This window comes from Leuciscus leuciscus (genome assembly GCF_965113295.1).
Source record: "Leuciscus leuciscus genome assembly, chromosome: 1".
Classification (NCBI taxonomy): Eukaryota; Metazoa; Chordata; class Actinopteri; order Cypriniformes; family Leuciscidae; genus Leuciscus; species Leuciscus leuciscus.
Genome location: NC_138725.1, coordinates 21034656 through 21047690, shown reverse-complemented (window position 1 = coordinate 21047690; position 13035 = coordinate 21034656). Strand labels below are relative to the sequence as shown.

The 13035-nt window shown below is 45.9% G+C and overlaps 1 long non-coding RNA gene across 1 annotated transcript; it reads right to left on the bottom strand.

Moving 5' to 3' along the window:
• Positions 1 to 1874: 1874 nt before the first annotated feature.
• On the bottom strand, positions 1875 to 4378 carry LOC309496944. Its single transcript, XR_014205284.1, has 2 exons — positions 3270 to 4378; positions 1875 to 2674 (listed from the first exon to the last, which is right to left on the bottom strand). It is a non-coding gene; the product is annotated as an uncharacterized lncRNA (long non-coding RNA).
• Positions 4379 to 13035: the final 8657 nt, after the last annotated feature.

Sequence of the window (13035 nt, the reverse complement as noted above, 5' to 3'; positions counted from 1 at the left end):
GCTTTGAGTTCTAGCACTTCCAGAACTGTTTTAATAACCTTTGGTCTAGTTTTAATTTAGCAATGTGGAACTGGCGTGACTACATATTTACAGCAGTATTTTCAGAGTGGTGTTACAATTTCCTGATTGGTCTAGGGGAGGAAAGCAACAGCAAAAATGGATGTTTTGGAGACAAACTCTACTTCAATAAGTAGAACACAACATGAGGTAGAGATACACTATCAACTACTGGCTTCAAAAAAACATCAAGTCTGGGGTTGAAGATGAGACCTCAAAGCTGTTGCACACAGTCAAGTCACCACCAACACAGCTCTGATGATGGTTGCAGTTTAAATACTCTCCTTCCCCTTCCAGCATCCAATCACAGCAGGGCATTGATTATTGGCATCAGGTGGAAACCATGTCTCCTACGAAGAGAGACAGGGAGAGAGAGAGAAACAGAGCACAGCTTGGGCACACACACAAACAAAACCTTACGGCTCTGGACGTAACACCCCCGCCATCAAAGACTATATCCACCCACTGGTTATAAGTCAACGCACTAAATCCCTAATCATCAAAACATTTTAACTGTCTAAGAAATGAGTTCTGGACAGGGCATCGGCAGTGATGTTGTCTATTCCTTTCTTGTGCCGGATGTCAAGATGGTATTCCTGCACAATTAAAGACCACTGCATTAAACGTTGATTAGTGTTAGACATGCGAGTTAAGAACACCAATGGATTATGGCCTGTATAAACCAAAATGGAGCTATCACTTCAGTTTTAACAGAGCTAGAGGTTCCTTCTCATTTACACTGTAATTTCACTGACACTTTCGTGTGAGAACTGTGTTAGTGTTAGTTTAACCACATAGACTGTAAAAAAAGATGGACGACGCCCCTTCGCTCTCTTCCATTGATGAGAACTGAAGCCACCAGTGTCCCGATATGGCGCTGACATATTGGATCTTGAGTCTGCGCAGTAGCGATCTCGGGACCAGACCTGTGCAGTAGTGAGCAGGAAGTAAAGCCACGAAATCAACGCTCTGCCCTCACTCTCGCAGAATGCACTCAGAGAAAGTGAATTCTGCACACTTTTAAAAAAATTGATTGCAGTACGACAAGAGGCTTGTTAAAATAAAGTAAATACAATCTCCTCAGTCCTCTGAATATCCAGAAAAAAATGTCCGTTGGTGCTTCAGTGACTACTTCGCTCAGAGAACCTGTCAATCACTGCTGTCAATCATGAAGTTACACCACCGCATCACGTAACTAACTAAAAACCAACTTATTTTTTAAACAGACACTTGAACTTACATCAGTGTGATAAATACGACAGCAAATGAAAGAAACCACCTTTGGAAAAAAGATATTTGAAGTGTATTTAATTGTTTAGTTGGTCTCACGTCCCAGCAAACATTTGGACGTTTAATGACCGTTGAAAAGACGTCCGTCCGAGACGTCCCGTCATGGTTGAAAAATAGTTCCAAAATGGAAGTTGAACCGACGTCATTTCTGGCCGTGAATTCCACGTCTTTTCTGGCCGTGAATTCCACGTCTTTTCTGGCCGTGAATTCCACGTCTTTTCTGGCCGTGAATTCCACGTCTCTTCTGCGCGTCCCTGGACGTCTAAATGCGTCGTCATATGTGTTTAAATGTGTTGCTGCATAATTTAAGTGTATATATAAGCCTGCATATAAAATAATCACACACCTATTGTGTAACATCGTGAAAGACAATCAAGTCTTGAGGTTTAGCCTACACATCTTGACAAAGGTTCTAAAAAGGTCCAAAATTGGTCCAGTCAGACCTGAACGTCAATAAAACGTTTTAATCACGTGTACATCAAAAACAATAACACATTATTTGTGGACATAAGCAAAAAAGAAGCATGTTCTGATTAAGCACAACATTTTATTGATATTGAACAGCCAAAATTTCTCTTTATTTTTTTCAATGTTTAACATTTCGTGAGCTTAGAATTTTAAGGTTCTATCTCCACTTTTGGTTGAAATTGAGTTTTTGACAATCTGATCCATTAGGTGTTTATTAATGCCTGTGTGGTGTTATTTTTGTAAAAAAAAAAAAAAATTGTTAGTAGTTATTAATAAAATAAAAGGTTCCATCTCACAAAACATAAACCGAGTTTAAAAACTTTGATGCTTTATAAACTACAATAAACGGAGATAGAACCTTATAATTCTAAGCTCTCGATTTGTTAACCAAACTAAAATACCAATTGCAAAATACTGAATTATTATATAAAGATAGTTCACCCAAAAATGAAAATTATGTAATTTACTCACCAAATTCCAAACCTGTATGAGTTTCTTTCTTCTGCTGAACACAAAAGAAGATATTTTGAAGAATGTTTGTAACCAAGCAAATAGAGCATCCACTGACTACCATTATTGGAGAAAAAATGATTATTAATGGGAAGCGACATCTGCTTGGTTACAAACATTCTTCTAAACATCTTTGTGTTTAGCATAGAAAGGTATACAGGTTTGAAACATGAGGTTGAGTAAATGATGACAATTTTCATTTTTGGGTGAACTATCCCTTAAACACATTGTTTGGCTCATTTTTTGTATCCACCACCCCCAGCTCTTCCTGGAGTGTGTTTCAGGTGTTCTGCCATTGCTGCATCAATTTCAGTGTCTGTAGCATGTGGGCTCCACCTCTTCACAGCATCTAAGGGAAGAGAATATATTTCTTTTTAAAATAAATGAAAATTAAAAATTTGAGGTAAATGACATGCACTTATTTTCAAAATATTTGTATGGTCTTCAGCTAAATTCAAAACAGCATTTGTCCCCTGCCTCTTCAATACCACTGTGGTGCCCTTGAGAAAGACCCTTAACTAGGTGTGTAACAGTGAGAAAGTGAACAGGACATTTCTGATAAAGACAGGTGGGCTGTGATGTCCCCTGAATAGACATGTTTAGCAATTCTAAAATTAAATTTTTTTTAAAGCAGTTACTGAAAACATACATGTTCAAATCCAGCTAAACATTTCATTCTACTTCAGATAATTTACTTTCTGAAAGAAACTCTCAAAAGGCTACATTAATAATTTACAGTAATAACTTATCTGTATCATTAAACATACTTTATACTATGGTATACCGTTGTATAAGTTCAAAGCAACTTTTAGCCTACTAGCTAATTTTAGCCAAACTCAGTTAGCCAATTTCAGTTGACAATGTGGGCATCATTTCTTTCGGTTCATTCATGTCAAACAAGTAAAACTCTAGCACGTGAATCTAATAATACAAAATGTACGTACCCAACAGTAGATTTTTAATAATATGGGCCTCAATTCCTCCTCTCTTCGTGGTTGTTCAAACTTCAGTGTTCCGGAGTGAGTCTATGGGGAAAACGCGTTAACATCTCGTGAGATAATCTAACCTATCGCGGGATTTGGTAATGTCGGGAGATCTTTTGTTACATCTTGGCAGCACAGTTTTGGCAATTACATCCAACTCAGACATAAATGGTGACCAGATATATTTCTGTTTTACATGCATACATTCCATAAAAAAATAAAAAATAAAAAACACAACATTACCGAAAAGGTAAGGTAGGCTAAGGTTGAAATAATGACTAAAATGCAGAGGCTTTGCATTAACTTAACCACACTGGGAACTGTGTGATTATAATTTATTTAAACAAGATAAAGTAAATATATTTACTTTGTATACAATTCGTGTATTTCATAAAGATAATTCCTGGGGGTTTTTTTTCTGTCTTGCTTGACTAGATGTGTAAAGGACGTCAGTGGACGTGTATTCACAGCCTTGACGTGTAAAGGACGTCAGTGGACGTCTTCACAACCTCTTAAAAACTACTTGGGCAATTAAATGAATTTTTGCAGTATTAACCATGCAAGGATTAAGCACAGCTTTTGCATATTTCACAAGGATTCCATGATGGAGGGTCATGATGGACTATAAATGCACGTGTAAAAGACGTCGCCAGGTGACGTCCTCTCACCCGATACTATAGACGTGTAAAGGACGTCAGTGGACGTATTCACACAACTTATTAAAACTTTAATTTAATAAAAAATTTAATTAATTATTGCAGTATTAACCACACAAGGATTAAGCACAGCTTTATCACAATTGATTTCATAGAGGGTCATGATGGACTATAAATGCACGTGTAAAAGACGTCGCCATGGTGACGTCCTCTCTCACCCGAAACACAACATGGTATATATTGAACTACACGTAGCTAAAAGTCAAAATAACAATTATACATGCAACCTCAGATAACTGTAGACATGCACACATGTATCTGAATGCATTTTTAGGAAATGTTCTGTGTTACATATTTTTACCGATTTATGCCGTCATACCGCGACTATTTTTGGCCAGGGACACGACGTTGCCGTCGGACAATGTTTGCTGGGGTCCCGTTGAATTACACAGGGAGGCGGGGCTTATGACCTATACTAGGACCAGTCACCGGGGGGCAATCGAGACGTTTTGGCTTCACTTTTCAGGGCTTGTCCGCCACAATTAATGAATTTCTAAATCAAAATTAAGTTGAAAGAAAGTCTGAGGAACATTATACCTTTTAAAACAGGTTCCACTAATGTCAAGAAAACTGGACATTTTTTACATTCCCAGAATCAACGCTGAATATTTAGAAAACATTCTTATAACAAAAGTCTGTTAGCTGGGTCTATGTATCATCTTTTTACTCTTTAATTCATTTTATAACAGTATCATATATGACATTCTAACCGTGTGCTACTGGATGCAGTCGTTTCCTGTCATCATTGATGGCCGCAATCATGGTCTTGCATGCCTGGGCTAAACATGTTGAGAGTGTGTTCGTGGGTGGTTCATGTTTTCACATAGGAACATGAACTCACTGTTGAGGTTTGGATACGTGACGGCTGAGTGTGAGAACTCAGTTAGTTTAACCACACATGTTTTTAGAGGAACGCGTGTGGTTAAAGAAGAAAGAAAAAAGAGGAACTGACATCTTAATCCACACAGAACTGATAATCTCTGAACCCAGTTTGAACTGAACCTGGTAAAACAAAAATAACTTCTGTAATGGATAAATACAAGTATTAGTCTGGTACCTTTTATTGGATGTTGAATAAGACAAACGTTTTAAAATGTACTTATTATTCAGTCCCATGAGTACATAAAAATGTATTTGTATATAATCACATTAATAACCTTATTAATATTGCAAGAGTAAACGAATTACATTATTGCAGATTCAGATAATGGTGACTTTACAAAACCTATTATTTCCAATAAAACATCAACATCTACACCGCTATTAATTCTCAATAACTAGTTGGCAATAAGTGAAGCTGGTAATGCTGTTTGTGGAGTTGTTTAATCCTCCTCTGCTGAGATCTTCTTTTATCTTCAGTTGATTTCATCTCCGGTAGTCAGTTGTAGTTCGAGTGTTTCTCTTTTCTTCAGTGATTCTGCTTGTTATCATCATGTGTCTTCAATGCTCAGTCATCACTCAATTAATAACTTAATTATCTTATTAACTCTAACACTGCATCAGTGTTACTTTTAACACCCTGCTGGTGGTTCCCATTTAAACACTGAGCGGTGTTAAATTTAACACCAGGGGCCTGTACCATGAAGGTAGCTGAACAAACTCGGGGTTACAGGATTAGTTTTGAGTTGACAAAACGTACTCGGTTACTAACGTAACCTCGGTTCTCTCTAGAGAGGAAACGAGTACTGCGTAATATCTTACGCTAGGGGAAATCTCTTTTCCGCGAGATACTGAAGCCAAAAAATTATCCTTAATTTTGAAATAATGTAAAACGCGTTGCGGCAGCATGCAGACATAGGCGAGACAGCTCGCGCGCCTATTGGCTGCCCTGCGGCAACTGCAGCAGCCTATCGATAAGGCCCTATCGTGACGTCATCACCAATGGGGGCGCTTCGCGCCCCATACGTCACGTCCCGCCGAAACGGGCGTGGCCTGGGGCTATAAATATAGCATCGAAAGGCTAGCTTACCGGTTTTTCATCGCCGGAGCGAACCGGAGCGTGCGCAGGCACGGCAAGATACGCAGTACTCGTTTCCTCTCTAGAGAGAACCGAGGTTACGTTAGTAACCGAGTACGTTCTCTTACGAGAGGTACTCTCGTACTGCGTAATATCTTACGCTAGGGGAAACAGTGTAAAACGCCGTGCATGCTATGATCCAGCACCAAAGTCCCAAGGGCAGGTGCCCGGGCTCATGTAGTACATGATCATAAGTGACTCACAGAGAGCCCAGGAAGAGTGGCTAGAATAGCATCATTCCTGTAATGCAGCATCCTATAAGAACAGTTATAGTGATGGTATTTACTCAGTCAGGGCGACCCCGGCCTGGACTGATGAATATAGTGGGTCTTACACATTGCCCATAGAGCTGCGCGATCTAAACGAGCGTTGCTCGCGCTATTTTGGTATTCTGGGCCGGACGTACTCGGGGCAGACAGTACCGATTTCTAGACTGAAAGCAGCTTAGCTTGCAGAGCGGGAACCTCTAGGTTATAAAACCTTATAAATGTAGACGGGGAGGCCCAGCCTGCCGCCATACAGATATCTTGCAAGGCAATCCCACTAGACCAAGCCCACGACGAGGCCACGCCTCTCGTGGAGTGCGCTCTGACACCCAATGGGCACTGCAAGCCCTTAGAGGTGTAAGCCAGCGCTATAGCATCGACTATCCATCTGGATAGGCTCTGTTTCGAAACGGCGAGTCCCTTAGAACGTCCGTAGAGTGAAACAAAGAGCTGCTCCGTCTGTCTGAAAACAGACGTGCGGGACACATAAGCCCTTAGCGCCCTGACTGGGCAAAGGAAGCTGGCGTCCTTCTCCTCGTTAGAGACCGGCAGGGCAGACAGGGAAATTACCTGGGCCCTGAACGGTGTATTGAGGGATTTTGGGACGTACCCGTGCCTTGGTTTGAGTATGACTTTCGAGTCATTTGGCCCAAACTCCATACACGTCGCGCTCACTGAGAGCGCTTGTAAGTCCCCTATGCGCTTCACTGAAGCGAGAGCCAGAAGAAACACCGTTTTGAAAGACAAGTGTTTGATATCTACTGACTGGATAGGCTCAAATGGGGCACCCTTCATGGCCTCCAAGACCGTAGAAAGGTCCCATATGGGGACTGAGGGAGGTCTGGGAGGATTTAACCTCTTAGCTCCTCTAAGGAACCGAATGACCAGATCGTTCCTTCCTAGTGACTGACCAAGCGTTGGTTTGGAAAACGCTGCTATAGCCGCCACATAGACTTTGAGCGTGGATGGGGCTCTGCCTTCATCCAGTAGCTCTTGTAGGAAGGAGAGAACCTCCGTCACTCCACAGTCCAGGGGTGAAAAGCCGCGTGCTGTGCACCAGCTGGAGAACACTGACCATTTTGAGGAATAGAGCCGTCTCGTAGAGGGAGCTCTAGCCTGCATGATCGTGTTTAACACTCCCTCTGGGATATCAGAGGGTACCCGTTGATGGCCCACGCATGTAGGGACCAAAGCTCCGGGCGAGGATGCCAGATCGAGCCCCTGGCTTGAGAGAGGAGGTCCCTCCTCACTGGTATTGGCCATGGGGCAGTGCTCGTCAGCTGCATAAGAACTGGGAACCAAGCCTGGTTCTTCCAGAACGGAGCAACCAGTAACACTGAGCATCTGCTTTCCCTGATCCGCTCTAATACCTGAGGTATGAGCGTGATGGGGGGAAAGGCATAGAGCGGGCAGCGGGGCCAGACGTGGGCCAGCGCATCCCTGCTCTTTGAGAAAAATTCCGGGCAGTGAGCGTTTTCTTGAGACGCAAACAGGTCTATCTTTGCTCTGCCGAATGTCTGCCACAGCAGTTGGACTGTCTGCGGATGCAGTGACCATTCTCCTGCTGGAACATTGTTCCTGGACAGTCTGTCTGGTCCCACATTCAGGTGGCCAGGCACATGCGCTGCTCTGAGCGAGCGCAAATTGTGCTGAGCCCATACCAGGAGGCGTTTCGCTAACCTGTATAGGTTTCGGGATGTGATGCCTCCCTGGCGATTTATGTAGGCTACCACTGACATGTTGTCCGAGCGGACCAAGACGTGGTGTCCTGCTATTTGGGGACGAAAGCGCCTCAGCGCGTTGTCGACTGCCATCATTTCCAGGCAGTTTATGTGCAGAAGCTTTTCCCGTTCTGACCACTGGCCAAAAGACGGTCTGCCCTCGAGCAGTGCTCCCCATCCCGAGGTGGAGGCGTCCGTGGACACCACCTTCACACTCGAGGAAGTCCCCAGGCTTACACCTGACTGGTACCAGTCGGTCGCTCTCCAGGGTATCAGTGCTGAGACGCATTCCTGATCGACCTTGAGACGAAAGAGACCTGAAGTCCATGCTCGACGCGGTACTTGCGCTTGTAGCCAGAACTGCAGTGGGCGCATGCGAAGCAGACCCAGCTGGAGAACTGTGGATGCTGCTGCCATGAGACCGAGCATCCTTTGAAACTTCTTTAGCGGGACTATAGTGCCGCGGCGGAAGGTTTCTGTCATGCGCTGAATAGTCAATCTGCGCTGTAGCGATATTTGAGCTGTCATTGACAGCGAGTCCAGTTCTGTGCCCAGGAAAGATATTCTCTGACTGGGAGACAGTGAACTTTTCGCCCAGTTGACTTTGAGACCCAGATTCTCGAGATGTTCGAGTAAAATGGTTCTGTGTTCTATGAGCTCCGTATGTGACTGAGCTAGAACCAGCCAATCGTCCAAGTAGTTCAAAACTCGCATTCCCCGAAGTTTCAGGGGAGCGAGGGCTGCGTCCATGCACTTCGTGAATGTACGGGGTGCTAGGGACAGGCCAAACGGTAGGACTGTGTATTGATAAGCCTGGCCCTCGAAGGCGAATCTCAAAAATCGCCTGTGACGTGACGCTATTTGTATTTGGAAATACGCGTCTTTCAGATCTATTGACACAAACCAGTCCCCGTGGCGAATTTGCGCGAGGATTTTCTTGGTTGTGAGCATTCTGAACCTGCATTTTGAAAGCGCTACGTTCAGTTGTCTTAGATCTAGAATGGGTCTGAGACCCCCGTCTTTTTTCGGAACCAGAAAATATCTGCTGTATAGCCCCCCTTCGCTCTGAGCTTGAGATAAAGGCTCTATTGCCCCTTTGCTCAACAGCTTCGCAATTTCGGTACGAAGTACACTTGCTACTTCCTTTTCTACCGTGGTTTCGACTCGCACCGCACAACGGCGGGGACGTCGAGCGAACTGTAGCGAATAGCCTCTTTTTATAATGTTCAGCACCCATTCTGATACACCGGGAAGCTTTGCCCACGCATGTGCGTGCATAGCTAAGGGTTGAATGAGATTGGAGCTCTGGTCGTGACATAGTGGCGACCGGGGAGCTTCGGTATGCTGTATTATAGACACCGCATTTGCAGCGCTCGAGGCGGGGAGTGTTTTGATCACAGCGGGCGGTTCGCCCGCGCTCGGCTCTCTCACGGCAGGTAGCTGAGAGACGGCGAGCGTGGGGGAAACCGAGGGATTCGTCATGTCTGTGAGTGAATGTGGGCGCAGGACAGCGGGCACATTTGCACTGAAAACACCATCGACCTGAGTCGGTTGTATGTGTGTTGGTTTCGTTTTTACAGAAACCAAGAGACATGCAGCGTGTAGTGTTTGTGGGCACTGGGACGTGGGCACGTTCACTACATTCTGTGCGCAATCGACATGAGTCGATTTTATGTGCGCGAGCCCTGTGGGGCGGGCTGTGTCTGTGTGTAGGAATGGGCACTGGGCAGTGGGCATTTTTACTACACTCATAACACCGTCGGCCGTGGCCGGAATACCAGAAAATACGCTCTTTACAGGATTTATCTGGGTCGCCGTGAAAACGGCGTTTGTGTACAGGCAAGCGGGTAATGCAACCGACTTGTTTACTGCAGAGTACACTGGAACAGTCGCATGTAATGGAACTGGACGAGCGGGAAGTTTTGGTGGAAACCCGGCCGCAGCGGGGCTTGAACACCGTCGTTTTCCTAAGCTGGCTAGGAAGACTTTGAGGCCTCGGGCTTCATCTCAACCTTCGGCCGAGTCCCACGCTGTGGGGGGCGGCGGCCGGCAGAGCGAGAGCGTGGTCTCTGGTCCCGGGCCTGTCGACGCTGTGAAGCGGCGGCGGGGGGCGGTGGCTGCGAGCTGCGAGCAGACGGCTGTTTAGAGCGGCCTGATGCGGAGCTAGAGCGCTTTGGCAAAAAGTGCTTCATGGCCTGCGACGTCTTTTGTACCTCAGCGAATCTGTCCGCGAAATCTTTGACGGACGATCCAAAGAGGCCAGTAGCAGAAACGGGGGCGTCGAGGAACACAGAGCGCTCCGAGTCCGGCATTTCTGAAAGCGTCAGCCAGAGGTGTCTCTCAGCAACGGTGAGAGAGGCCATGTTCCGCCCTATGGCCTGTGCAGCGGATTTCGTAGCGCGGAGTGCGAGGTCCGTAGCGCTCCTTAAATCCGCCACGTTGATTGCTTCCGTGCCTTCCTCGTCCAGCTTTCGGAGAAGGTTAGCTTGGAAGATCTGGAGAGTGGCCATAGTGTGTAGCGCTGATGCAGCCTGCCCAGCGGCGGTGTAAGCGCGACTGTGCAGGGTGGAAGTAGCGCGGCAGGCTTTTGAAGGTAGCGCCGTCTTAGTCCGCCGTCCAGCAGAGGGCGGGCAAAGATGGGCTGCTACCGCCTCCTCCACTAGAGGGAGAGCGAGGTATCCTCTGTCTTTGGCACCGTCCACCACGGAGAATGCCGCCGAAGCAGAGGAACGTAGCCTGGCTGAAAAAGGGGCGCTCCAAGACTTTGCCAGTTCTTCATGAAGCTCAGGAAGAAACGGGGCGGGTCTTGAGGGCGTGGAAACGCGGTCCCCTTGCAGAAAACAGCCGTCCAGACGGTTGCGTGTAGGCTCGGCGGGCGCGGACCACTCGAGGCCGAGGCTCTCTGTGGCCTGTGTGAGCAGACGCATCAGCTCAGCTTCAATGCTGGCCCGTTTTCCTGACGACTCGCGGGCAGAAGAAGGGGCGAGGTCCACAGAGCTCGCCCAATCCTCGCTGTCCGAAGCCAGGATAGAGCAGTTGTCCTCCTCGAAAACTGCCGCTTCTTCCTTGTCATCTCCGGCGGAAGCGGCGGCCAGCGGCGGCCACTGTCCGGGAGTGAGAGACTCGAGAGAAGCAGACGGCGAAGCTGGCAGGCGCACCGGCGAGCTTTTCTCGGTGGGAGGCTCAGGGATCCGCTGAGCACGGCGCTTTTTACGGCGCGGCGTCGAAGCGGGGGGTGCAGGCTCGTGGAAAGTTGCCATGCGAGTCCTCAGAGTCGCCGTAGGCATAAGCTCGCAGTGAGGGCATCCGCCGTCAGCGAGCGCTAGAGCCGCATGTCCTTCACCCAGGCAGGAAACGCAGATGACATGGCGGTCCCCGTCGCTGAGTGGGGCTCGGCACGAGCCACAGGATGGACGAGACATCTTGAAAAAGACGCTCTGCTCTTTTAGAAAGGGAGTGTGAGTCGCGGCGGCGAACACACACAAAGCAATGAAAGGATATAACGCCGGATAGCGTAGCAGGAACGGTGGTTGAAGGCGGCGCGGCCAGCGACTCCAGGTACCGAACTCGTCCCGCTGAAATGCTGTTTCCACGGCGCGGCTTCTTCTCTCTGGATCCAGCGATGCGTGAGCTCCGCTGAAGAGATGAAAAATCGGTAAGCTAGCCTTTCGATGCTATATTTATAGCCCCAGGCCACGCCCGTTTCGGCGGGACGTGACGTATGGGGCGCGAAGCGCCCCCATTGGTGATGACGTCACGATAGGGCCTTATCGATAGGCTGCTGCAGTTGCCGCAGGGCAGCCAATAGGCGCGCGAGCTGTCTCGCCTATGTCTGCATGCTGCCGCAACGCGTTTTACATTATTTCAAAATTAAGGATAATTTTTTGGCTTCAGTATCTCGCGGAAAAGAGATTTCCCCTAGCGTAAGATATTACGCAGTACGAGAGTACCTCTCGTAAGAGAACCAAACCGATGCAATCAGGCTTTATTGGTACCATGATGAAGCTCATCAACTTTCTCTGTCAACTCAGGCTTTGATCCTTAATCTATGATTACTCCACGCGCGCGTGCACATAAAAGAGTGACGTCGACACTGAACAACCAATCGCGGGTAGAGCGAGAGCGATATATTTTCCCGTGGAGGAGCAAGAGATAATCATTCAGAATTACGATGAATTTAAATATGTATTTCAAGCTCAAAACAATACGGTCTCTGCTGCCAAAGCAAGAGAAGACTGTTGGAGAAAGATTGCTGATTGTTAATGTGTAAGTTAAACAAAAACGTTCTATATTTATGTAAAATTATGTATGTATGTATGTGTAGCCTATATGTGTAATATAGCCTATAGCCTATTTTTATAATATATAAAAAATGATACATGCAAATTTTTTATATATTATAAAAATAGGCTATAGGCTATATTACACATAGGCTACACATACATATATACATAATTTTACATAAATATAGAACGTATTTGTACTACTAAGAAAGCTAGGGAATCCTATCATAAGATTAACAGAATAATAATAAAGATTTAAAATAATTCTTAACATGTATTATATTGTATAGTACATTTGTGCAATTTGCTTTTTGAAAAAAATAAAATAAAATGTGTTCATGTGATGTCACCCTATCAATATATCTTACCGGCAATTTTATAAAAGCCCTCTTTTATGGACATGGTCGATAAATGTCCGGGGAACACTATTAATGAAACTATGCATGTACTCCTGCAGAGCGAGGACCACCTTACGAATGGTTCGACAAACCGTGTTTTCCCCGAGCTTCTGTGCGTCACCCACCGTGCAGGAATGTAACACTTGCAACAAAAAAAACGCAACGCAATATTTGCGGTACAGTAAGTGCATGAATTCGACGTGTTAAATTCTTTATGTGCGGCTCAAGAAGTTCGCAAAGATAAGACATTCCTTCTGCGGAAAATCTGTATCTTTCATACAAGTAACAATCAGGAAAGGCAAGGGGATTTTGTCCGGCTAAAAACT